The sequence below is a fragment of the Mus musculus genome, chromosome 9 (genome assembly GCF_000001635.26).
Source record: "Mus musculus strain C57BL/6J chromosome 9, GRCm38.p6 C57BL/6J".
Taxonomy (NCBI): domain Eukaryota; kingdom Metazoa; phylum Chordata; class Mammalia; order Rodentia; family Muridae; genus Mus; species Mus musculus.
Window position 1 is genome coordinate 8442953 of NC_000075.6, and position 27653 is coordinate 8470605.

Consider the following 27653-nt stretch of genomic DNA (forward strand, 5'->3'; position numbering starts at 1 on the left):
ACACCTTCGGCTTCTTGTAACATAGAGTATGGCTACTTTCTCAAAGTCAGCTAGAGAACCAGCATGGCCGGGGTGAGATGTCTAAAATGTCATTTTCTATATGTAATAACATAAGCACAGGAGTGACTGGTGTCTGCCCTTCTCTGCTCTGTGCTGCCATCAGCCAGTGAACAGTCTACCTGTATTCCAGGTACCATGTTCATCTAAGCACTAGATCTTGAGGACAGAGCAGACTCAGACTGAAGTCCTCCTGCACTGCTCCCCAACTTTCTACATCAGTTGAAAGCTGCAGATAGTGGAAAACCAACTTACTTGTGAATAAAAACAAAAACAGATATTTTAGGTCTCTTGCATAAAAAAAACAAACAAAAGAAAATTATAAATCTAGAGAAAGCATGCCACGGGTGGTATGGCACTTCTGCCTGCCCATCTGTGTGTTCTATCTTTGTGCTATGCAATTTCTAGCTCATGGCTTCTAGTCATAGCTACTTGTCTAAAGGTCACGTTGACCTTAGAGTGATTCACAGCAGAAATGGGGGAAAGATAAGTAGGTCTGGGAAAACCACTCCAACTTTCATGGCTCTCATACTCTCCATGGATACCTACAGCATAAACCAGCTACTTGGCCACAGTTCAGTTGCATAAAGCTGGGGGTTACATACAGCTTAGTCATACATAGCTGAGAGGGAGGTTGAAAATACTTTTTTAACTGGAGTTATTGATGCTCAAAATAAAACCAATGTTTTTTTTTACAAAGACAGGAAGATTAGATGTCATATGGTAGGCTTCTGTGTTTCTAGGTAGGCACTGAGAGAGCTTTGCAATTTTGTGTGGTCTGAACGTGAACTTAATTCTCAATGTTAATCTCCTTGGGGCTACATTCACTCAGAACTGCTGCTAGACTCCCTACCAACACAGAAAACATAAGCAAGGACCAAGGAATTTTATTATGAAAAGTTCCCACACCTCATATTAATTTTTCCATTTTGCCAGAATTCCTGACTTAGAAGCATGTCAGACTGGGCAATGGTACTTGAGGTGAACCTTGCTTTTGCTAACTATATTTATTTCAAACTTTTACTTATGTGTATGTATGTGTGGTTGTATGGGTTTGTGGATATTAATGCAGGTGCTTAGGATGCAGAAGCCAGGCCTATCAGATCCCCAGGAGTTGGCGTCACATATGGTTGCCTGACGTTGGTACTATGAACCAAGATTTGGTCCTCTGCTGGAGCAGTGCTTTCTCTTAACCATGGAGCAACCCCTTTAACCTGCCTTATCTCTACCCCTTAGAGTCCAAAACTTAAAGTGTAGTCCTAGACTGGTGCCTGCTGCCCTTCCAAAAACTTGGTTATCTGTTACCTAATTCATGCAAAGTGTTTGATTTTGCCAAAACACTCTACTTTGCATTCTTCCTGCTAGGTGAGTTTGGAGCAGACCCTGTTCTCTGTACCAGGCCCCAGTTCCTATGAGATCCTGCTACCCACTGTTGGAGCTGACCCTAATGCCCACTATGTCTGTATGCCTTGCATGTTAAGACCTAACTCAGTTGGTCTGTTCTCAGTCTCAGCCTGCTCTCTTGTAGCAGTTGTGTAGGCCATGTCAGAAATAGAACAACTCTAAGAATTGATTTAGTTCTACAACTGGTATTTGGCAGGTTATTTGATTGATGATTGAAATGTCAGTTAAACAGGGATGAATCCTTTCTGTGCTGTAGGGGAATCCTTTACTCTCACTAATGTCAATCTCCTCCACATATTAGGGTTGCCTAGAAGCCCTTCCACCACAAACTTCCATCACTGTTCTCTGTGAAAGACACCCTGCTTGGTGTTGTGGCAGTCTTTAATATGGGAGTAATCTTACACTGATGCCATCTAAGACAAACACAGATAATGAGTTAGTACTGAGAACACATTGTGGGATATTGTCATTGACCATCTGTGTGGGTGACTTAGGTGAGATTACTCATGGAAGCGTCTTAAAATTGAAATATTACTGAGATATAAAAAGCTGAAAAGGAACTTTCCATGCATTAGTGAATGTGTTTGGTTATCTCTTCCACTATTGAAAAATTGAAACAAATAATTCTTTGCTGTAGAGCCTATCTTGTGCAGGGTCAGAAGTTTAGCACTTAACATTGCTAGACACCAGAATTCTCCTGGTCATGGTTAAGATGTCTCCGGAGACATTAACAGTTACCCACATGGTAGTCAAGGTTCTTTTTGGCTGTGAACCAATGGAGTCACAAGAGAGTATTACATGAATTCTCATTAAAGGGGCGGGCTAGCCTGAGGGCACTTTATTTTTTTTTCCATTTTTTATTAGGTATTTAGCTCATTTACATTTCCAATGCTATACCAAAAGTCCCCCATATCCACCCACCCCCACTCCCTGCCCACCCACTCCCCCCTTTTGGCCCTGGTGTTCCCCTGTACTGGGGCATATAAAGTTTGCAAGTCTGAGGGCACTTTAGAGGTGACTTCACATAACAGAAAAGGAGATCAGTGTATCTGTGACACAGCATCAAGTGGGAGGGGCAAAGTCCATAATGAAAAGATAGTAAGAGTTAGGACTTGGGTTTTATTTGAATTCTACTGAAATGCTCACAATCAGAGTGCTGTTTCAAACAGAGTGGTATTTAAAATGACTTTTTCTAATGTTGTATAGTGATTGACTTGGGGGAACAGGGAGGGCTGCTCCATTGTTCATGCTTCAGTGAATATAGTAACAGTGGAGACAGGGGAAAAGGAGGATTTGAGATATGTTTCAGAGGTCATGTCAATCCAAGTTTCTCAGAGAATGCATGGAGTGATAGGGGAGAGTGGAAAGAGGAGAAAAAGAGGCAAAGGGTGGGATGGAGAAAGGGAAGGAGGAAAGGAAAAGTTATTATGGTTACTCAGAATTTTGTCTGAGGAAGTCACGTACATACTGGGTATGGTTGTGTTCACCTGTAACTGCAGCACATGGCAGGTGGAGGTAGGTGGATTATGAGTTATACCAAGTGAGAAATTATCTCAAAAAAGAGAAAGAATCACTTTATGAGAGCTTGAGGACCAACAAGAAGCAAGTCCAGGAAACTGAATGAGGTCCATTCCGGTCTTCTTACATTGCGAAGTGACACAGGTTTTTGCTGTTTGTGGCAGATGGGTACATAAACCTGAAAAAAGTCAGGGAAGCCAGCATGGCTTCAGATTTGTTATCTTTTAAGGAATCTTTACAAGGATGAGATGGAGGGGGGTCATCTATGACATTGTGTAAGAAGAGATCAAAGTCCTGGGCCAAACCCCAAGTACTGCGTCTTGGACGAGTCAGTCAACAGGGGAACTAGGCAAGAAGCCATGAAAAGGCTGCCCATCAGATAAGACAGATGCCATGATGGGATGAGGTCACAGAAGCAAGAAAAAGCCACAATTGAACTCAAATATGTCTTTCTCTTAATTGCATCAAGCTGTACTTGCTGAGACATCCATGAGAACTTCACTCTCTGGGCCGCTTGAGATCAAATGTCTGTACTACCTCTACTAGTTGCGATCTCACTACTTGTTTCCTTTCCCAGATTTCAGCTTTTTTTATATTGGAAATAATCACAACTTTAAACTTAAGTGACAGCATATTTGTAAAATGTGTATAGCTACCCAGAAGTGCGCTTATAGCAAAGGTCTTTAGAAAAGCTATCTTTGTCATCTTGCAGGCAGGACAAATTATAGGTTGAAGGTTATGTGGCTGGGTTATTGTCCCAGTCCCACCACTGAAACCCTTGCCTGGTTACAGAAGCTGGGAAGTTTAGGCTTTGTATCCCCTATTACTAGAAGCATTAACTAGGATAACCCTTATAGATTCCTGGGAGTTTCCATTACCCTAGGTTTCAACCTTGCCTTTGAAAGCCCCTTCCCCATTCCAATCATCTCTTTTTTTTATTATTACATATTTTCCTCAATTACATTTCCAATGCTATCCCAAAAGTCCCCCATAACCCCCCCCACTCCCCTACCCACCCATTCCCACTTTTTGGCCCTGGCGTTCCCCTGTACTGGGGCATATAAAGTTTGCGTGTCCAATGGGCCTCTCTTTCCAGTGATGGCCGACTAGGCCATCTTTTGATACATATGCAGCTAGAGTCAAGAGCTCTGGGGTACTGGTTAGTTCATAATGTTGTTGCACCTACAGGGTTGCAGATCTCTTTAGCTCCTTGGATACTTTCTCTAGCTCCTCCATTGGGGGTCCTGGGATCCATCCATTAGCTGACTGTGAGCATCCACTTATGTGTTTGCTAGGCCCCGGCCTAGTCTCACAAGAGATAGCTATATCAGGGTCCTTTCAGCAAATGCTTGCTAGTATATGCAATGGTGTCATCATTTGGAGGCTAATTATGGGATGGATCCCTGGATATGGCAGTCTCTAGATGGTCCATCCTTTTGTCTCAGCTCCAAACTTTGTCACTGTAACTCCTTCCATGGGTGATTGTTTCCAATTCTAAGAAGGGGCAAAGTGTCCATACTTTCGTCTTCGTTCTTCCTGAGTTTCATGTGTTTTACAAATTGTCTCTTATATCTCGGGTATACTAAGTTTCTGGGCTAATATCCACTTATCAGTGAGTACATATCATTTGAGTTCTTTTGTGATTGTGTTACCTCACTCAGGATGATGCCCTCCAGGTCCAACCATTTGCCTAGGAATTTCATAAATTCATTCTTTTTAATAGCTCAGTAGTACTCCATTGTGTAAATGTACCACATTTTCTGTATCCATTCCTCTGTTAAGGGGCATCTAGGTTCTTTCCAGGTTATGGCTATTACAAAGAAGTCTGGTATGAATATAGTTGAGCATGTGTCCTTCTTACCGGTTGGAACATCTTCTGGATATTCCAACCATTGTGTAAATGTACCACATTTTTTGAATCCATTCCTCTGTTGAGGGGCATCTGGGTTCTTTCCAGCTTCTGACTATTATAAATAAGGCTGCTATGAACATAGTGGAGCATGTGTCCTTCTTACCGGTTGGGACATCTTCTGGATATATGCCCAGGAGAGGTATTGCGGGATCCTCTGGTAGTACTATGTCCAATTTGCTGAGGAACTGCCAGACTGATTTCCAGAGTGGTTGTACAAGCCTGCAATCCCACCAACAATGAAGGAGTGTTCCTCTTTCTCCACATCCTTGCCAACATCTGCTGTCACCTGAATTTTTGATCTTAGCCATTCTCACTGGTGTGAGGTGGAATCTCAGGGTTGTTTTGATTTGCCCAATCATGTCTTTTATTACTCTCTCCTTCCATTCCCAGCCTCCCCTGATCCCTCCTGTTCCTATCCCCTTACCAGCTCCTAGTCCACGCAAGAAATCTATTCTATTTCCTCTTCCCATGGGGATTCATCCATCCCCCCCATTGAGTCCTTCTTATTAAGTAGCCCCTCTGGGTTTATGGATTGTGGCATGATTATCCTTTACTAATCAGCTAATATTCACTTATAAGTGAGTACATTCTATGTATGTCTTTCTGGGTCTGGGTTATCTCACTCAGAATGTTTTTTTTCCAGTTGCATCTAAATTTCATTATGTCATTTTTTTTTTGAGCAGAGTAATACTTCATTGTGTAGCTAAACCACATTTGTTTATCCATTCTTCATTTGAGGGACATATTGATCGTTCCCAATTTCTACCTACTATGAATGAAGCTGCTATGAACATAGTTGAGCAAGTTACATTGTGTTATGATGAAACATCCTTTGGGTATATGCCCAAGAGTGGTATAGCTGAGTTTTGAGGCAGATTTATTCCCAATTTTCTGAGAAACTGCCACATTGATTTCCAAAGTAGCTGTTCAAATTTGCACTACCACCAGGAATGGAGGAATGTTCCAATTGCTCTATATCCATACCCACAGGAGTTGTCACTTGTATTTTTTTGATCTTAGTTATTCTTTCTGACAGGTATAAGACAGAACCTCAAAAATCATACTGCAATTCCCTGATGGAATGGTGAACATTTCTTTAAGTGTTTCTCAGCCATTTGAGATTCATCTGTTGAAAAATCTGTGTTTAGATCTGTACCTCATTTTAAAATTAGATTACTTGGTTCTTTGATGAGCAATTTCCTGAATTCTTTATATATTTTGGATATTATCCCTCTATCAGATATGTAGTTGTTAAAAATATTCCCCATTATGTAGGTTGCCATTTTGTCCTATTACTATGTCCTTTGTCTTACAGAAACTTTTCAGTTTTATGAGGTCCTATTTATTAATTATTCATCTTAGTGCCTGTGCTATTAGTGTTCTGCTCAGGAAGTTATCTACTGTGCCAATGCATTCAAGGCTATTTCCCATTTTCTCATCTGTCAATTTCAGTGTATCTGATTTTATGTTGAGGTCTTTGATCCACTTAGACTTGAGTTTTATTCAGCGTGATAGATATTTGCATTCTTCTATATGAAGACATTCAGTTAAACCAGTGCCATTTGCTAAAGATGCCTTCTTTTTCCATTGTATATTTCTGCTTTCTTAATTAAAAATCAGGTGTTCATAGGTGTGTGGATTTATGTCTGTCTTCAATTCAATCCATTGGTCAATCTGTTCTTTTATGCCAATAGCATAAATATATATATTACTATAGGGGTGGTGATACCTCTGAAAGCTCTTTTATTGCACAGAATTGTTTTTGGATATCTTGAGGTTTTTGTTTTTTCCACATGAAGTTGAATATTGTTCTTTCAAGGTCTGTAAATAATTGTGTTGGAATTTTGATGGGAATTTCGTTGAATATGTAGCTTGCTTTTGGTGTGATGGCTATTTTTACTAATTTTACATTTGTCCTACCAATCCATGAGCACTGGAGCTTTTTCCATCCTCTCATATCTTCAATTTCTTTCTTCAAAGACTTGAAATTATTATCATACAAGTCTTTCACTTTTGTGGATGGAATTATCTGAAGTTTTTTATACTATTTGTAGCTATTGGGAAGGGTATTTTTTCCAAGTTTTTGTTTTTGTTTTGTTTTTGTCCATTTTCAGTTTGGGGGCTAAAGATTTATTTGAGTTAATATTATATATGACCACTTTCCTGAAGGTGTTTACCAACTGTCATAGCTCCCTGATAGAATTTTTTTAGATCAGTTATCTATACTATCATATCATCTGCAAATAACAGTACTTTGACTTCTTCCTTTCCAATGTGTATCCATTTGATCTTTCTTTGTCTTATTGCTCTAGCTAGAACTTCAAGTACTATATTAAATAGATATGGAGAGAGTGAAAAACTTGTTCCTGATTTTAGTTGAATTGCTTTAAATTTCTTCACATAAAATTTGATGTTTGCTATTGGCTTGCTGTAAATTGCTTTTTTATTAAGTTTAGTTATGTTCCTTAAATCCCTGATCTCATCAAAACTTTTAACATGAAGGGGTGCTGAATTTTGTCAAGTGCTCTCTCAACATCTAATGAGATGATTTTGTGTGTGTATGTGTATGTGTGTGTGTGTGTGTGTGTGTGTGTGTTCTTTCCATTTGTTTATATGATGGACTGCATTGAAAGACTTTGTATGTTAAACCATCCCTGTATCTCTGGGATAAAACCAACTCAGATGGAAATCCCTGGTTCTACCAAAGGCCACTCTAGGAGACAGACATCCAATCCCCAATTTGGATGAAGACTCTTGCTGTAGCAGAGACTGTGCCAGATGCCAGAACTTGAGGCCATAAAGACCAGAAAAACAAAGAGTAAACAGAGGTCGCCAAAACAAAATATCCATACAACAAAGACAAACTCAGAAATCAGCACCCAGGCCCAGATGCTTAGACAACTTGGTCTGTGATAGTCTTTAGTTGTTTAATTTTTGTGTGGTTTGGATATAAGAGTGACTGTAGCCTCCTAAAATGAATTTGGCAATGTTCCTTCTGTTGTGTGCTATTGTGTGTGTGTGTGTGTGTGTGTGTGTGTGTGTGTGTGTGTGTGTGTGTGTGTGTGTGTGTGTATGCACGCGCATGCGCATGTGAAATAATTTGAGGAGTAAAGGTATTAGCTTTTCTTTGAAAGTTTGGTAGAATCTGAGCTATAACTAACCCTGTGCTCTTTTTGGTTAGGAGAATTTTAATGTCTGCTTCTACTTCCTAAGGGGTTATGGGTCTATTTTAATCATTTATATAAACTTGATTTAATTTTGGTAAGAGATATATATCTAGAAAATTATCTATTTCTTTTAGATTTTCTAATCTGGTGAATTACAGGTTTTTAAAGTATGACCTAACAAGTCTTCGGATTTCCTTGGTGTCTGCACTTATGTTTCCCTTTTATTGACATTGAAAATAGTAAATGTTATTTTTCTTTTTTCCTTTTTTAATTTTAATTTTATTTTTTTAAAAATTGGATATTTTATTTATTTACATTTCAAATGTTATTACCTTTCCCGGATTCCCCTCTACAAATGCCCTATCCCATCTCCCTTTATCCTGCTTTATGAGGGTGCTCCCCCCTTACACCCACCCACTCCTGCCTCACTGCCCTAGCATTTCTCTAGACTGGGGCATCAAGCCTTCACAGTACAAAGGGCCACACTCTGATTGATGCCAGATAAAGCCCCTTCAGATCCTTCAGTCCTTCCCCTAACTCCTCCATTGTGGTCCCTGTGCTTAGTCCAATGCATCTGTATTGGTCAGAACCTGGCAGAGCCTCACAGGAGACAGCTGTATCAGGCTCCTGTCAGCAGCATTTCTTGGCATCCACAAAAGTGTCTGGGTTTGATGTCTGAATATTGGATGGATTCCCAGGTGGGGCAGTCTCTGGATGGTCTTTCCTCCAGTCTCTGCTCCATTCTTTATCCCTGTATTTCCTTTAAACAGGAATAATTCTGGGTTAGAATTTTGGAGATGGTTGAGTGGCCTCATCCCTCAACCAAGGTTGGGCTGGAGGACATGCCTAACCCCTGGATATGGTCTGGACAGGTTGTCTCTCCCCTTTGTGGGATATTTCAGCTAATGTCACTCCTATGAAGTCCTGGAAGGCTCTTGCTTCCTGGCATCTGGACATTCTGGTTGCTACCCCAGTTCCCCATCCCCCATTGCTAAATGCCTCTGTTCAATTTCGTGACCCTCTGTACATCTCCTCCATCTCCTCCCAAACCTGATTCTTTCCTTCTTTTTCCCCTCCCCTTCTTCTCTTCCTTCCAAGTCTCTCACACCCTCTACTTCCCTTATTTTGTTCCCCCTTCTAAGTAGGACTGAAGCCTCTACTTTTAGGTCTTCCTTCCTTTTAAGCTTCATGTGGTCCATGAGTTATATTGTGTCTATTCAAGGCTCTTTGCCTAATATTCACTTATCACTGGATATTAGGGGTGTAGATGGAAACTGGAAGCTATGTTTCCTTTTTTTTTTTTTCTGATTTTGTTAATTTTGGTATTCTCTCCTTGCCTTTTAGTTAGTTTACATAAAGGTTTATTTATCCTGTTGGTTTTCTCCAAGAACCAACTCTTTATCTCATTGATTCTTTGTATTGTTCTCTTTGTTTCTATTTTATTAATTTCAGCTCTGAGTTTGATTATTTTCTGTTGTCTACTCCTCTTGGGTGTGCTTGCTTATTTTTGTTCTAGAGCTTTCAAGTGTGCTGTTAAGATGCTAGACGGAGTGCTATGAATTTTCCTCTTTCATTGAGTCCCTTACAGCTTCTAATATTCTTTCTTTGCTCTGTGTGTTTACTGTTTTAATTATTATGTAGCAAGGCAACTTTATTTTCTATTCCAATGTGTTTGGTGTTCTGTATATTTTTGCCTTTATAGGCATACCCTTTTTGATCTTGTTGTAAATATTTTCACAGACTCTAAGCTGAGATTCTTCTCTCCCTTCTATTCCTATTATCCTTAGGTTTGGTATTTTCATAGTGTATCAGATTTCCTGGGTGTTTTGTGTCAGGAAACTTTTAAATTTAATATTTTCTTTGATAGATGTACCTATTTCTTTTATTGAATCTTCAACACCTGATATTCTTTCTTTCATCTCTTATATTCTGTTGGTGATACTTGTGTCTGTAGATCCTCTTTGAGTACCTAGATTTTTCTTTTCTATAATTCCTCCAAATTTTGTTTTCTTTATTGCTTCTATTTTTTAGGTCTTAAATAGTTTGTTTCCTTCAAATATTTGTTTTTTTTTTCATGGTGTTCTTAATTTCCTTAAGGGATTTATTAATTTCCTCCAATTTTTTCATTTGTCTTTCCTTAATTTATTCATTCATTTCTTCTTTAAGGACTTCTATCATCTTCATAAGTTTGGAAGTTTGGTTTTAAGGTTTTTCCCTTGTGCTTGTGCTATGTTGGAATTTTTCAGTGTTTGTTGTCATAAGATAGCTGGGTTCCGGTGAGAACATAGAGCCCTTGATATTGTTGATGGTGTTCTTAAGCTGATGTCTAAGCATCTGGGCCTGGGTGCTGATTTCTGAGTTTGTCTTTGTTGTATGGATATTTTGTTTTGGCGACCTCTGTTTACTCTTTGTTTTTCTGGTCTTTATGGCCTCATGTTCTGGCATCTGGCACAGTCTCTGCTACAGCAAGAGTCTTCATCCAAATTGGGGATTGGATGTCTGTCTCCTAGAGTGGCCTTTGGTAGAACCAGGGATTTTCATCTGAGTTGGGAAGTGGAACACCTCCGCCTAAGGGGAGGCAGTAATTGGGATAATCTTCAAGGTGTGGGGCACTGAGAGAGAGAGGAGGAGTCTATTTGGGTGGGCTCCCAATCTGGGGTTCTAGTGGCTGGTGTGGTCTCTGATTCATTAGTGAGTCTCCACCCTAGTTAGGGGCTGGAGTTCTGGCATCTGAACCTGAGCAGCAGATATGTATCCAAGTCAAGGGGGTGGCATGTGAGCAGGGGTGAACATTGGAGGAGGAAGGAGTGGGTGGCAGCAGGTTGGGTCTTTGGCAACCAAACAAATGGTGTGGGAGTGTTCTGCCAGTAGGCAGACAGCCATTGTGTGTTCTTAAGTTTTTAGCTGTGTGTAACAGGGTTTTAGAAGGGCCTTCTATTATAGAGGGAGTAGATATACATATAATATACCTGGGTGGTTTCCTGTTATTATTTATGTAAAATCTTATCTATGTCTATACTTTTTGATTCAACAATATCACTTCTAGGAATTTATAAAAATAATGCAAAAGAATACCACAAGCAAGGCTATCCATTTTCGCATCATTTAAAAAGCAAATTATCTCATAAGCTCAAGAATACTCATTGCTAGAGAACTGCTAACAACAGGGTTTAACTTAAAACATATCCTCACCAAAATTAGTGTAGTAGATGTTCACTAGGGTGAAGAGGTAAATGGGGCTTTTGCTTGTGTGTTTTGGTTTATTTAACAAAATACTGGTAATGTCTCTTGTTGAGGGTGAGGTTTTGGGTCATTTCACACTGTCCCATGTTTTCTGTAGTGTGTAAGGCTCTCTTGTACAGAAAGGGAGAAACAAAGCAATGAAAATGTTTAACAGAAAAAAAAAAAAGAAATTCAGTCTGATGATTTTTCAATGCCTTCCCCCAGCCCCAGGCAGAGAGAGGTTGATGATTTCCCTATTACAAAGAGGAGTCCTTCCTTTTTCTTTTTCTCTAACCTTTACCTTTTTATTTTTATGCAGTAAGATTAAATATTGTCCATGGATAGATTTGTTAGAGGTCCCTCTGAGCTCCAGAGCAAGCCACATGCACCCTGTATTTTCAGGGAAGTAGAATTTCAGAGAGCCTAATGAGAGGAGAAAAAAAGCCAGTGCCCAAAGATGTCTGCTTGTCATTGAGCTATAATTTCTTTCCCAATTACTTCTTTCCTGCCAGCTGGGCCTTGTCCCAGTGCCTCACCCAGGAGACCTTCTCCATTCCATAGTCTGTGCAGGAGCAATAACTCACTCCTGAAGAAGTACTCCCCTAGTCCCAGAAAGAAGCATGGATGTGAGTCCTACACAGTGAGGATCTTTTGTGTGTGTACATATACAAGTTACAAAGAATCTCCTTTGATTAATTAAAATATTTACTATGTAGACAGAATATTTCATGCTGATTCTGAGATGCAATGTTTCAGGCTCATTCTGAATGTAACCAGCAAAGCTACTTTAGGGTCGTGTATCCCATTTTCTATTTATTATACTTCAGTATAAATTAATATTCTAGGCAGAACTTCAGTCAGTATCTACTAAAATACAGCACATATTTTAACAGAATGACAATTTGTAACCTAACCAATAAAAAGTTCTTGATTGTGTGCATTGTAATCTACCTTTTAAGTTGGACCTAATTTCTTAGGGTAATAGTATATTGGTTAGTTTTATGTCTACTAGACACAGCTAAAGCCAATTGGGAAACTGATGCTTCAAATGAGAAAATGTCTTTTTAAGCTTGGCCTATGTGATGATTTGGATGAAAATGGCTCCCAAAGACTCTTAGTGAGTGACATTATTGGAGAAGTGGACTTGGTGGAGAAAGTGTGTCACTAGCTATGGGCTTTCAGGTTTCAGATACTCAAGCCAGACTCAGTGTCACTCTCTCTTCCTGCTGCCTCCCATCCAAGTATAGAACTCTCAGATATTCTCTAGTACCATATCTGCCTGTGTACAGCCATGCTTCCTGCTGTGATAGTAATTGACTAAACCTCTGAAACTGTAAACCAGCCCCAATATTTTTAAATATTTTCTTTTATAAGAGTTAAATATTTTCTTTTATAAAAGTTGCAATAGTTATGATGAACCTTCACAGTAATAGAACTAAGAGCCCCTATAATCAACTTTTTCTTCCTTCCTTCCGTCTTCCTTTTTCTTTCTTTCTTTCTTTCTTTCTTTCTTTCTTTCTTTCTTTCTTTCTTTCTTTTCTTTCTTTCCCTTTCTTTCTTTCTTTCTTTCTTTCTTTCTTTCTTTCTTTCTTTCTTTCTTTCTCTCTTTCTTTCTCTCTCTCTTTCTCTCTCTCTCTCTTCCTCTCTCTCTCTTTCTCTCTCTCTCTCTCTCTCTCTCTCTCTCTCTTTCTTTCTTTTTTGATTAGTGATTGATGTGAGAGGGTCGAGACAACTGTGGGTGGTGTCCTGGTGCTATGAGAAAGCCGGCTGAGCAAAACATGGGGAGAAAGCCACTAAGCAGCACTCCTCCATGGACTCTGATTTGGTTCCTGCCTTGAAGTCCCTCCTGACTTTTCATGAAGGACTCTGATTAGGACATATAAGTGAAAATAAGCACTTTCCTCCATAGATACACTTTGGTCATGGTATTTTATCATAGAAATAGAAACTCTGACAGTGAAAACAGTGAAACTTAGAACTTATCTCCAGACCTGTCTGCTTCTAACGAAATTTGGAACAGCTTCACATTTCATATCTGTGCTCATTTTTTGTGTGATTTTGGGAGGAGGACTTAACTTTCCCATCCCTCTACTTCTTTAACTGAATTAGAGAAAATAAAACAATTCAAATTAAGAGTAAAAAGTATTTTCAAAATTAATAGGAAATCTCAATAGAGAATCTGAAATTGTCTTAGTTGCTGTTCTATTGATGTGAAGATCATGGCCAAGGTAACTTGCATAAGAGAAAGCTTTTGATTGGGGCTGGCTTACAGCTTCAGAGACTCAGCTCATTAGCATCATGACAAGGAGCATGGTGGCCTGCAGACTTGTTGCTGGAGATGTAGCTGAAGCATCTTGGTCTCCAAGCAGTGAGAGAGAAACCTCAAAGCCCACCCTCAGTGACACACTTCCTCCAACAAAGGCACACCTTTGAATCCTTCCCAAGTAGTGATGCTTCCTTATAACTAAGAATTAAACTATATGAGCCTATAGGGACCATTATTATGCAAACCACCTCACTAAAATGCACTGACATAAAAATAAATATGATCACATTAAGATGTAGAATTTCAACAATAAAAAATTATAGTATGAATTTAACAGCAAACATCAATAAAAAAGCCATGTGAATTAAACGATTAGCTAAATCTGCCTTCCTCTGTAGAATGGAAAGTGCAGAGAATAAAAAAAATAGTAAGTGAACAGATCTTTAAACACTACTTGGCACTGCTGAAAAAAATGTAGCAGACATGTAGTCTCACAAAGAGATGGGGAAAAGAAAATAGAACATAATTTGTAAAGACGATTATAGACTAGATATATACAGGTTTATAGACATCCAAAAGACTCCAAAAAGATAAACATTGGGAGTACAATTCCTAGGCATATCATAGTCCAACTGCTAAAATCAATGACAGAAAATCTTGAAAAAAGACAAAAATGACTTGTTACAGGGTAACAGTAATATGAATGGCCTGGCTTTTGAACTGACCCAGAGAAGACTTGAATGCCGGCATGAATTGTTCAGCTATGAAAGGAAAGAAAGGGTTGGCTGTTAGTTCTGTACCCAGTGAGAGCATCCTTCAAAAATAAAAGTGAGATTAAAAACATGTTCAGTTAAAAGAACAGAAAATCCTTTACCTCAGAACCACACCATACACACACTACAGATCTAGCTCAAGACAAAGAGACCTTCATTAAAGAATTCTAGATACAGTTATTAGTAAAGTCCACTAGAAATCCAGGGATTACTTTTATTTTGATCTGAATATTGTATATAAAATTAAGGAAGTCAGAATTTATTTTTTGTGCATATTAAAAATGTATGAAAATGAACATTTGTGTTTCTCTGCCTCCTGACTGTCCGCAAGCTTCGGCAGCTATCATTTCACAATCATGATGAACTTCCCCCTTGAACTGTGAGCAGAAATAAGCTTTCTGTCTTTAAAACAGACACACACACACACTCATACACACACACACACACACACACACACACACACACACACACATCACAAACAGACACCCTACACACACACTCAAACACACACACACACACCACACACGCATACATATGCCCCCCCCCCCACATAAACACACACCATTGAAAAAGGAGGAAGTAAGTTTAATTGTTATATCATGAGGTTTTTATTATTTAACAAAAATGCAAACAAACAAACAAACAAACAAAAAACAACCAAAAACCCAGTTCTAACAGTAGTGTGACAGATGTAAGGTACATAGTCCAGTTTTCAAGGAAACCAGGCAGACATAATCCCAAATACTCTGCAAGAATTAACATAATTACTTGACTATTTTGTTACACTTAAAGGCAGATCAATGGAAAAACCAGCAGGAGAATGGTGGACGTAAACAGTCATGTAAATAATTAGATATAAAAGAAGTAAGCACTCCTTGAAAAGGCAGAAGCTGTCACACTCAGATATACTACTGCCACATCCTCCCACCCCAGGACTGGGGATTGAACCTAGGGCCTCAGGAATGCTAGCTAAGCACTCTACAATGGAGCTTCATCCTAGCCTGTTCACACTCCCTATTGAGAAAAAGCAAAGCAAAGCAAAGCAAAGCAAAACAAACAAAACCAAACCAAACCAAACCAAAAAAACAACAACAACAAAACTTTTATTTTGAGACAATGTTATTAGGTTATGCAGACTGGTTTTGAACTCATTGTACAGCCCAGGCATGCCTTGAAGTTGTTGTCCTCCTGCCTCAGTTTCTTTTTTTTTCCATTTTTTATTAGGTATTTAGCTCATTTACATTTCCAATGCTATACCAAAAGTCCCCCATACCCACCCACCCCCACTCCCCTACCCACCCACTCCCCCTTTTTGGCCCTGGTGTTCCCCTGTACTGGGGCATATAAAGTTTGTGTGTCCAATGGGCCTCTCTTTCCAGTGATGGCCGACTAGGCCATCTTTTGATACATATGAAGCTAGAGTCAAGAGCTCCGGGGTACTGGTTAGTTCATAATGTTGTTCCACCTATAGGGTTGCAGATCCCTTTAGCTGCCTCAGTTTCTTGAGTAGCTAGGCAAGTCAGGCTTGTAGGTTTGCCACAGATGGTGGTACCAGTGTCCACATGCTGTTCTCCGTGAGTGGCCATGGGTCAGATGTCTGGATTGAAGTTATGTAGGAGTGGACACAGATCCATCCATTGTACTGGTGTTCACAGGAGGTTGGAGCCTGAGGCTGGGCAAGAACACTGTGGCATCAGGGTCCAGGCTGTACATATGTGGCCTACAACAGAACTGAGGTGCTGACACTAGTAGAAGGGGATGGAATAAGATTGAGGGTATGGAATCAGTGCAGCTCCTGCTCTGAAACTTTGGCAGAGTCCATAGCTAGCTAAGTAGTAGCTCCTTTTGTGTGCATGAGGAGGGGAAGGAATGAGGAGTAGCTCCCTTTCTGGAGTTCACGGTGGGAAGTAGGCTCTAATTAAGTCAGTAAAGATGGTTTCTAGGGCTCCCTGCAGAGCAGCTAGCCAGAGTCACAGTGAGCAAAATCACAGGGGTCTAGACTGAAAGCCTATAGAGTCTGGCAGCTGCTGAGCACTGGGGAGGTCCTCAGTGGCAAAGGCTTTAGTCTGCTTGAACCAATGTTGAGTGGGCCACTGAGTATGAAATGGCTTCTATTGTGTGATGGATAACTGAACCTGAGTTCCTTTGTTCCTGAGCAAGAAAGAGAGAGAGGTCTCTGCCAAGAAGCCCCTCCCAGTTCCTGCTCTCCCCTTCAATTTTTGCTCAGTTGGACTCCTGAGCTCCTCTAAGCTATTTTTGTTCATGGCTAGCTATTTTTTTTTTTTAAGGAATATAAGGCTGGTAACTTCTACTCTGCCATATTGCCCATGTCTGCTTTCAACTATAAGTTTGAAAAGAGATTGGACAGTGACTAAATTGGAAAAAAAATGCCTTAAAAAGCAGCCTGTTAGAAACAGTCACTATGGTCTGGTGAGATGGCTCATAGCTCAGCAGGAAAAGGTGCTGCCTCCCTGGGATCCACATAGTGGAAGGACATAACGGATTCTCACAAATTGTCTTCTGACCTTCATATATGCATCATGGCATGTGTGTGCTTGTGCATACATTCACATGGGCATGAAGAAATAAATAAAATAAATATAATAAAAATGATAAAATAGATTCAAGATGAAACAGAGAATGTGATTGCCATATCCATCTGATACTCGATTTTGTTTATATGCTTAGTCATTTTTATTGGATATTTTATTTATTTACATTTCAAATGTTATACCCTTTCCCAATTTCCTCCCAGAACCCCCCATCACATTCGCCATCCCCCTGCTTCTATGAGGGTGTGCCCCCACCCACTCATGCACCCCCAACTCCCTGCCCTCACATTCCCTAACACTAGGGCATCTAGCCTTCACTGGACCAACGGCCTCTTCTCCCATTGATGCCTGACAAGGCCATCCTCTGCTACATACTCAGCTGGAGCCATGGGTCTCTCTATGTGTACTCCTTGGTTGGTGGTTTAGATCCTGGGAGCTCTGGTCAGTTGATATTGTTGTTCTTCCTATGGGGTTGCAAACCCCTTCAGCTCTTTTAGTCTTCTCTCTAACTTCTCCATTGGGGACCCTATGATCAGTTCAATGTTTGGCTGCAAGCATCTGCCTCCATATATGTCAGGCTCTGGCAAAGCCTCTCAGGAGCCAGCTATATCAGCCTCCTGTCAGCATGAATTTCTTGGTATCCACAATTGTGTCTGCCTGTGCTCATTGTATATGGGATGGATCCCCAGGTGGGGTAGTCTCTGGATGGCCTTTCCTTCAGTCTCTGTTCCACACTTTGTCTTTGTATTTGCATCCATGAGTATTTGGTCCTTCTAAGAAGGACCAAAGCACCCACACTTTTGTCTTTCTTCATGAGCTTCATGTGGTCTGTGAATTGTATCTTGGGTATTCCCAGCTTTTGGGCTAATAGCCACTTATCTGTGAGTCCATACTATGTGTGTATTTTGTGATAGGGTTACCTCACTCAGAATGATATTTTCTAGTTCCATCCATTTGCCTAAGAATTTCATGAATTCATTGTTTTTAATAGCTGAGTAGTATTTCATTGTGTTAATGTACCACATTTTCTGTATCCATTCTTTTGTTGAAAGACATCTGGTTTCCTTCCAACTTCAAGCTATTGTAAATAAGGTTTATAACAGGTGTCCTTGTTATATGTTGGAGCATCTTTTGGGTAAATATGCCCAGGAGTAGTATAGCTGGGTCCTCAGTTAATACTATGTCTAATTTTCTGAGGAACAGCCATACTGGCTTCCAGAGAGGTTGTATCAGTTTTCAATCCTACCACCAATGGAGGAATGTTCCTCTTTCTCAACATCCTTGCCAGCATCTTCTGTCACCTGAGTTTTTGATCTTAGCCATTCTGACTGGTGTGAGGTGGAATCTCAGGGTTATTTTGGTTTGCATTTTCCTGATTGATTAAAGATGTTGAACATTTTTTTAGGTGCTTCTGAGCCATTCAAGTTTCCTCAGTTGAGAACTGTCTGTTTAACTCTGTACCCCATACTTAATAGGGTTATTTGATTGTCTGGAGTCTACCTTCTTGAGTTCTTTGTATATATTGGATATTGGCACTCTATCAGATGTAGGATTGGTAAAGATCTTTTCCCAATCTGTAGGTTGCCATTGACAGTGTCCTTTGCCTTACAGAAGCTTTGCAATCTTATGAGGTCCCATTTGTCAATACTTGATCTTACAGCATATGCCATTGGTATTCTGTTCAGAAACTTTCCCCCTGGGCCCATGTGTTTGACCTCTTCCCTCACTTTCTCTTCTATTCTTTTCAGTGTGTCTAGTTTTATGTGGAGGTCCTTAATCCACTTGGACTTGAGCTTTGTACAGGGAGATAATAATGGATCAATTTGTATTCTTCTACATCACTCTCAAATTTGTAAAGAATTAAAATGTTCATCATATATAACAAAAAATTGTATTAAGTCTGTATGGGTATAACCAATGCCTTTCTGATTGAAACTGAAACCTCTTGGTTTTCCACAGGAGGGATTCAATGATGGTAGTATAACCTAGTTAAAAGCTTGTGCCTGGATATACCATATATCCTGGTGAGATACTATAGGCATTGTTTTGCTAAATGGTTGTGGTGTAGTCATCAAATTGCCTTATAATAGTTTTGCTTAACTTTAAGGGTTAGTCCTGCTGTTTGCTGTGATCAGACATGCTTCTCTCTGCAGGTGGCAGGAACAACAGAGGCAGACAGTGGAGCCTACTCACCTCACAGACAGACAGTGGAGCCTACTCACCTCACAGACAGACAGTGGAGCCTACTCACCTCAGAGGTAGACAATGGAGCCTACTCACCTCAGAGGTAGACAATGGAGCCTACTCACCTCAGAGGTAGACAATGGAGCCTACTCACCTCAGAGGTAGACAATGGAGCCTACTCACCTCAGAGGTAGACAGTGGAGCCTACTCACCTCAGAGGTAGACAGTGGAGCCTACTCACCTCAGAGGTAGACAGTGGAGCCTACTCACCTCAGAGGTAGACAATGGAGCCTACTCACCTCAGAGGTAGACAATGGAGCCTACTCACCTCAGAGGTAGACAGTGGAGCCTACTCACCTCAGAGGTAGACAGTGGAGCCTACTCACCTCAGAGGTAGACAATGGAGCCTACTCACCTCAGAGGTAGACAATGGAGCCTACTCATTATATAACGTATAATCTCAACCATGATATTTACTATGGGAGGTGGTGGTCTTGTTTTATTTGTTCTAACAAACTCAACATTCCTAGTAACCTGAGTATCTTATCTGAAGGGTTTAATGTTTTCAAATGTGCTGTCTCTGAAATACTTTAAGGAATCTAGAAATATGCTCTGTGTAAAGTTGGTCCCATTCCTGTCTTTTCTCCAGAATGCACGATAACAGCAAGTCTATGCACCTTGTAAATGGATTTCAGCCTGCATAACATAGCAGAGTGAGGCATCTGTCTGTGAGGCCTCCACTGAGTTTTCCACATTAATTCACAAGAGACCTTGTTGGAAAGGACTAGAGGACAGAGTTTGATGTCACAGTCATGAGAAAAGGAGGTGTCTACATGGTAGCATAGATAGGAAGGCTGAATTCTTAAGAAGGTAGAAGGAAAGCAAACAACAAGCTCGGATCCTGGTGGGGGCATAGATTACATTACAAGGGAACTCCATCAACATACTGAGATTCTGGGGGGCAGATTTAGTATGGAATAGAGGATTGGTAAGGTCCAAAGTTGCCAGGAGGCAGAAGGGCGTTGACCCAATAGTCAGGAAACACAATGGACCTGCAGGAGAGTCGACTCAGTAGTTAGGAAACACAATGGACCTGCAGGAGAGTCGACTCAGTAGTCAGGTAACACAATGGACCTGCAGGAGAGTCGACTTAGTAGTCAGGTAACACAATGGACTTGGTTGTTTAGGCTTCAGATGGGGAGAGATTATGAGGAGTTCCAGTTAAGGCAAAACAGTGATGTTTTCATCTCTCTGAAGACAGAGCCAGCAAGAGGCCAAGTGTCACCATGCTGTGGGCTGTGCAATATGTCCACCATTGACCTGCAGCTGAAGGCATGTAAGTCCACACTATCTGGAGGAAGCTTTCAAACAAAGGGCAATGATTAGTGCATCCTAGCATGGAGAGCAGGGTTCCAATCCTGATGAAGTGAGATCAGAACAGCAAGTGTGGGAGAGCTCTGGATACCAGGCAGCTATTGTTACACAAACAGGAAGATGTGCATGTAAGGAAAATTGACAAATCAGAGATCAATATGTTAAGCAAAACAATGGAGACTCCAGAACACAAATGTCTCATTTTCTCTCAAGTGCAGAACACTGATTTAAAATTGTAACTAGAAAACAAATTTTCCACAAAGTTCTGGGATCACAGGTGTATGCCACCACAGTCAGCTTCAAACCTATATCTGCATGTGTGTGTGTAAGTGTGTGTGTGTCTATGTGCATGTGTATGCGTATAGATGTATCTGTGTGTGTGCTTGTGAATGTGTATGTACATGTGTATGTGCATGTGTGTCTGTGTGTGCACATGTGTGTGTGTGATGAGAATAGAAAGGGATCATGAAGGAATGATGTGAGTTCTAGAAGGAAAGGAAAGGGGAAGATCATGGAATCAGTGTGGCATGAAAGTAGAAGGGGAGACTCTTTGGAGAAAAAAAGAAACTGAGGAAGAGAGAGTAGGGAAGTCCACAGAAGGAAATGGGGAGCCCAACAAGTCAGAGCTAATAATGACATGCATGCATGCACATCCAGCATGAAATCATTGCTTTGTATGCTGTAGGAAAAAAAAAAGCCCAGTGAGAATTGTTGCACATTTTATAGTTGGGTTCTTGAACACAGGAATAGCACTGAGAACATCAGTAACATGAGGACTTTGAAAATTTAGCAGGAGACAAGAGTTAACTTAGAATAGTTTCAGGCTGAAGGCCAGGTTAGTCTATAAAGCTCTTCATGGGGGTGATTCACCAAGTAACTGACACTTTTATTTAGAGACACATCTATTAAAATAAAGTGAGTGCAGACTTTCTGAGAAATAAGAACAAAATATGAGTTGTGTTTCATGACCTATGATCCATCTTGTGTCAGTCATATTAAGACATGAAGCTGTAAGTCCCACGAGGAGACCAAATTCCCAGTGTCAGTGCCACAGGCACCATCACCTGAATGAAGGTGCTTGCAGGCAATGAATGGCAACAGTATAAACATCTACTGTATATGTGGCTTGCTAAAGACATGTTTACAGCAGTAATTTCTCAGTAGGTAATTCATGCAAGCTACACATTTCTTTTTTTTTCATTATTTTTTTAATTAGGTATTTCTTCATTTACTTTTCCAATGCTACCCCCAAGTTCCCCAAGCCCTACCCCGCTCCACTCACCTCCCCCCCACTCATACTTCTTGTCCCTGGTGTTCCCCTGTACTGAGGCATATAAAGTTTGCAAGACCAATGGGCCTCTCTTTCCACTGATTGCCGACTAGGTCATCTTCTGATACATATGCAGCTAGAGACACGAGCTCCGGGAGGGGGGGGGGGTACTGGTTAGTTCATATTGTTGTTCCACCTATAGGGTTGCAGACCCTTTTAGCTCCTTGGGTACTTTCTCTAGCTCCTCCATTGGGGGCCCTGTGATCCATCCAATAGCTGACTGTGAGCATCCACTTCTGTTTTTGCTAGGCCCTGGCATAGCCTCACAAGAGACAGCTATATCAAGGTCCTTTCAGCAAAATCTTGCTACTGTGTGGAATGGTGTCAGCGTTTGGAGGCTGATTATGGGATGGATCCCTGGGTATGGCAGTCTCTAGATGGTCCATCCTTTCGTCTCAGCTCCAATCTTTGTCTCTGTAACTCCTTCCATGGGTGTTTTGTTCCCAATTCTAAGAAGGAGCAAAGTGTCCACACTTTGGTCTTCGTTCTTCTTGAGTTTCATGTGTTTTGCAAATTGTATCTTACATCTTGGGTATTCTAAGTTTCTGGGCTAATATCCACTTATCAATGAGTACATATCATGTGAGTTCTTTTGTGATTGGGTTATCTCACTCAGGATGATGCCCTCCAGGTCCATCCATTTGCCTAGGAATTTCATAAATTCGTTCTTTTTAATAGCTGAGCAGTACTTCATTGTGTAAATGTACCACATTTTCTGTATCCATTCCCCTGTTAAGGGGCATCTAGGTTCTTTCCAGGTTCTGGCTATTACAAATAAGGCTGCTATGAATATAGTTGAGCATGTGTCCTTCTTACCGGTTGGAACATCTTCTGGATATATGCCCAGGAGAGGTATTGCTGGATCCTCTGGTAGTACCGTGTCCAACTTTCTGAGGAACCGCCAGATTGATTTCCAGAGTGGTTGTACAAACTTGCAATTCCACCAACAATGGAGGAGTGTTCCTCTTTCTCCACATCTTCGCCAGCATCTGCTCTCACCTGAATTTTTGATTTTAGCCATTTTGGCTGGTGTGAGGTAGAATCTCAGGGTTGTTTTGATTTGCATTTCCCTGATGATTAAGGATGCTGAACATGTTTTCAGGTGCTTCTCAGCCATTCGGTATTCCTCAGGTGAGAATTCTTTGTTTAGCTCTGAGCCCCATTTTTTAATAGGGTTATTTGATTTTCTGGAGTCTACCTTCTTGAGTTCTTTATATATATTGTATATTAGTCCCCTATCTGATTTAGGATTCCTATCTCCTTGTACTAAGGTCAAATCTAAGTGGATCAAGGAACTCCACATAAAACCAGAGACTCTGAAACTTATAGAGGAGAAAAGTCTCGAAGATATGGGCACAGGGGAAAAATTCCTGAATAGAACAGCAATGGCTTGTGCTGTAAGATTGAGAATCGACAAATGGGACCTCATAAAATTGCAAAGCTTCTGTAAGTCAAAAGACACCGTCAATAAGACAAAACTGCCACCAACAGATTGGGAAAGCTATACCTTTCTGATCTCAGAGTAATTTTCCAACACAGAAATGATGCCACTATAGGTATTTTGGAATTCGACTGTGTCCACATTGTTCTTAGCAGATAACACCATTAGATAATACTATTAGGATTGTACATGGTGTTCTTGTAAAATCTTAAGAAATTATGTATTCTCAGGGTTGGAGAGAATGCAGAGCAGTTAAGAGCAGATACTGGTTTTGCAGAGGTTACAAGTTTGGTTCCCAGCCTCCATCACTGTTTAGGTATCAGGAATTTGGAATAAAGGCTGATGAGGTAAATGAAAACCATGCATGTGGGTGTATGTGATGATCTCAGAAGTACTGAAGAACTCTCATCCTGGAAATTAATCCTGACATGCGAACCATTATAGAGCGAACTTGTAGTCTAAAGTCTGTTTCCAATACCGACCTCCAGAAGTTTCAGAAGTGTGCAGAAGTTATCTTTCAAAATTGCCCTGACAATATGTCTTATAAATAGGAGTTCAAAAATATTTCTCAAAATGTAAATTGAAATATTCTGAATACGTGTATAATGTGACTATTTTATCTTGGTGTCACATTTAATGAGGAAACCACAAATTATATTTTTTTCAAAGAAAAAAAATCAACCTCCTAAGTCAGTCTGTTTAGCATGTACTGTCTGAGGAGCAGTATCCTAGGCCCCACATAAAACTACTGAAGGAGTCCCAATCAACTGTTGTTCTTATAAGAGTTGCCTTTGTCGATCTTGGTCCGGGACCCGCCGAACTTAGGAAATTAGTCTGAACAGGTGAGAGGGTGCGCCAGAGAACCTGACAGCTTCTGGAACAGGCGGAAGCACAGAGGCGCTGAGGCAGCACCCTCTGTGGGCCGGGGACAGCCAGCCACCGTCCGGACCGGAGGACAGGTGCCCGCCCGGCTGGGGAGGCGGCCTAAGCCACAGCAGCAGCGGTCGCCATCTTGGTCCGGGACCCGCCGAACTTAGGAAATTAGTCTGAACAGGTGAGAGGGTGCACCAGAGAACCTGACAGCCTCTGGAACAGGCAGAAGCACAGAGGGGCTGAGGCAGCACCCTGTGTGGGCCGGGGACAGCCGGCCACCTTCCGGACCGGAGGACAGGTGCCCGCCCGGCTGGGGAGGCGACCTAAGCCACAGCAGCAGCGGTCGCCATCTTGGTCCAGGACCCGCCGAACTTAGGAAATTAGTCTGAACAGGTGAGAGGGTGCGCCAGAGAACCTGACAGCTTCTGGAACAGGCGGAAGCACAGAGGCGCTTAGGCAGCACCCTCTGTGGGCCGGGGACAGCCAGCCACCGCCCGGACCGGAGGACAGGTGCCCGCCCGGCTGGGGAGGCGGCCTAAGCCACAGCAGCAGCGGTCGCCATCTTGGTCCGGGACCCGCCGAACTTAGGAAATTAGTCTGAACAGGTGAGAGGGTGCGCCAGAGAACCTGACAGCTTCTGGAACAGGCAGAAGCACAGAGGCGCTGAGGCAGCACCCTGTGTGGGCCGGGGACAGCCGGCCACCTTCCGGACCGGAGGACAGGTGCCCACCCAGCTGGGGAGGCGGCCTAAGCCACAGCAGCAGCGGTCGCCATCTTGGTCCGGGACCCGCCGAACTTAGGAAATTAGTCTGAACAGGTGAGAGGGTGCGCCAGAGAACCTGACAGCTTCTGGAACAGGCGGAAGCACAGAGGCGCTGAGGCAGCACCCTCTGTGGGCCGGGGACAGCCAGGCACCGTCCGGACCGGAGGACAGGTGCCCGCCCGGCTGGGGAGGCGGCCTAAGCCACAGCAGCAGCGGTCGCCATCTTGGTCCGGGACCCGCCGAACTTAGGAAATTAGTCTGAACAGGTGAGAGGGTGCACCAGAGAACCTGACAGCCTCTGGAACAGGCAGAAGCACAGAGGGGCTGAGGCAGCACCCTGTGTGGGCCGGGGACAGCCGGCCACCTTCCGGACCGGAGGACAGGTGCCCGCCCGGCTGGGGAGGCGACCTAAGCCACAGCAGCAGCGGTCGCCATCTTGGTCCGGGACCCGCCGAACTTAGGAAATTAGTCTGAACAGGTGAGAGGGTGCGCCAGAGAACCTGACAGCCTCTGGAACAGGCGGAAGCACAGAGGCGCTGAGGCAGCACCCTGTGTGGGCCGGGGACAGCCGGCCACCTTCCGGACCGGAGGACAGGTGCCCACCCGGCTGGAGAGGCGGCCTAAGCCACAGCAGCAGCGGTCGCCATCTTGGTCCCGGGACTCCAAGGAACTTAGGAATTTAGTCTGCTTAGGTGAGAGTCTGTACCACCTGGGAACTGCCAAAGCAACACAGTGTCTGAGAAAGGTCCTGTTTTGGGCCTTCTTCTTCGGCCAGGAGGAGGTCCAAATACAAGATATCTGCGCACCTTCCCTGTAAGAGAGCTTGCCAGCAGAGAGTGCTCTGAGCACTGAAACTCAGAGGAGAGAATCTGTCTCCCAGGTCTGCTGATAGACGGTAACAGAATCACCAGAAGAACAATCTCTAAACAGAGTCAACTATAACTACTAACTCCAGAGATTACCAGATGGCGAAAGGTAAACGGAGGAATCTTACTAACAGGAACCAAGACCACTCACCATCACCAGAACCCAGCACACCCACTTCGCCCAGTCCAGGGAACCCCAACACACCTGAGAACCTAGACCTAGATTTAAAAGCATATCTCATGATGATGGTAGAGGACATCAAGAAGGACTTTAATAAATCACTTAAAGAAATACAGGAGAACACTGCTAAAGAGTTACAAGTCCTTAAAGAAAAACAGGAAAACACAATCAAACAGGTAGAAGTCCTTACAGAAAAAGAGGAAAAAACATACAAACAGGTGATGGAAATGAACAAAACCATACTAGACCTAAAAAGGGAAGTAGACACAATAAAGAAAACTCAAAGCGAGGCAACACTAGAGATAGAAACCCTAGGAAAGAAATCTGGAACCATAGATTTGAGCATCAGCAACAGAATACAAGAGATGGAAGAGAGAATCTCAGGTGCAGAAGATTCCATAGAGAACATCGGCACAACAATCAAAGAAAATGGAAAATGCAAAAAGATCCTAACTCAAAATATCCAGGAAATCCAGGACACAATAAGAAGACCAAACGTACGGATAATAGGAGTGGATGAGAATGAAGATTTTCAACTCAAAGGTCCAGCAAACATCTTCAACAAAATTATTGAAGAAAACTTCCCAAATCTAAAGAATGAGATGCATATGAACATACAAGAAGCCTACAGAACTCCAAATAGACTGGACCAGAAAAGAAATTCCCCCCGACACATAATAATCAGAACATCAAATGCACTAAATAAAGATAGAATACTAAAAGCAGTAAGGGAAAAAGGTCAAGTAACATATAAAGGCAAGCCTATCAGAATTACACCAGATTTTTCACCAGAGACTATGAAAGCCAGAAGAGCCTGGACAGATGTTATACAGACACTAAGAGAACACAAACTGCAGCCCAGGCTACTATACCCAGCCAAACTCTCAATTATCATAGAGGGAGAAACCAAAGTATTCCACGACAAAACCAAATTCACGCATTATCTCTCCACGAATCCAGCCCTTCAAAGGATAATAACAGAAAAAAACCAATACAAGAACGGGAACAACGCCCTAGAAAAAACAAGAAGGTAATCCCTCAACAAACCTAAAAGAAGACAGCCACAAGAACAGAATGCCACCTTTAACAACTAAAATAACAGGACGCAACAATTACTTTTCCTTAATATCTCTTAACATCAATGGTCTCAACTCCCCAATAAAAAGACATAGACTAACAAACTGGCTACACAAACAAGACCCAACATTTTGCTGCTTACAGGAAACTCATCTCAGAGAAAAAGATAGACACTACCTCAGAATGAAAGGCTGGAAAACAATTTTCCAAGCAAATGGTATGAAGAAACAAGCAGGAGTAGCCATCCTAATATCTGATAAGATTGACTTCCAACCCAAAGTCATCAAAAAAGACAAGGAGGGACACTTCATTCTCATCAAAGGTAAAATCCTCCAAGAGGAACTCTCAATTCTGAATATCTATGCTCCAAATACAAGAGCAGCCACATTCACTAAAGAAACTTTAGTAAAGCTCAAAGCACACATTGCGCCTCACACAATAATAGTGGGAGACTTCAACACACCACTTTCACCAATGGACAGATCATGGAAACAGAAACTAAACAGGGACACACTGAAACTAACAGAAGTGATGAAACAAATGGATCTGACAGATATCTACAGAACATTTTATCCTAAAACAAAAGGATATACCTTCTTCTCAGCACCTCATGGTACCTTCTCCAAAATTGACCACATAATAGGTCACAAATCAGGCCTCAACAGATTCAAAAATATTGAAATTGTCCCATGT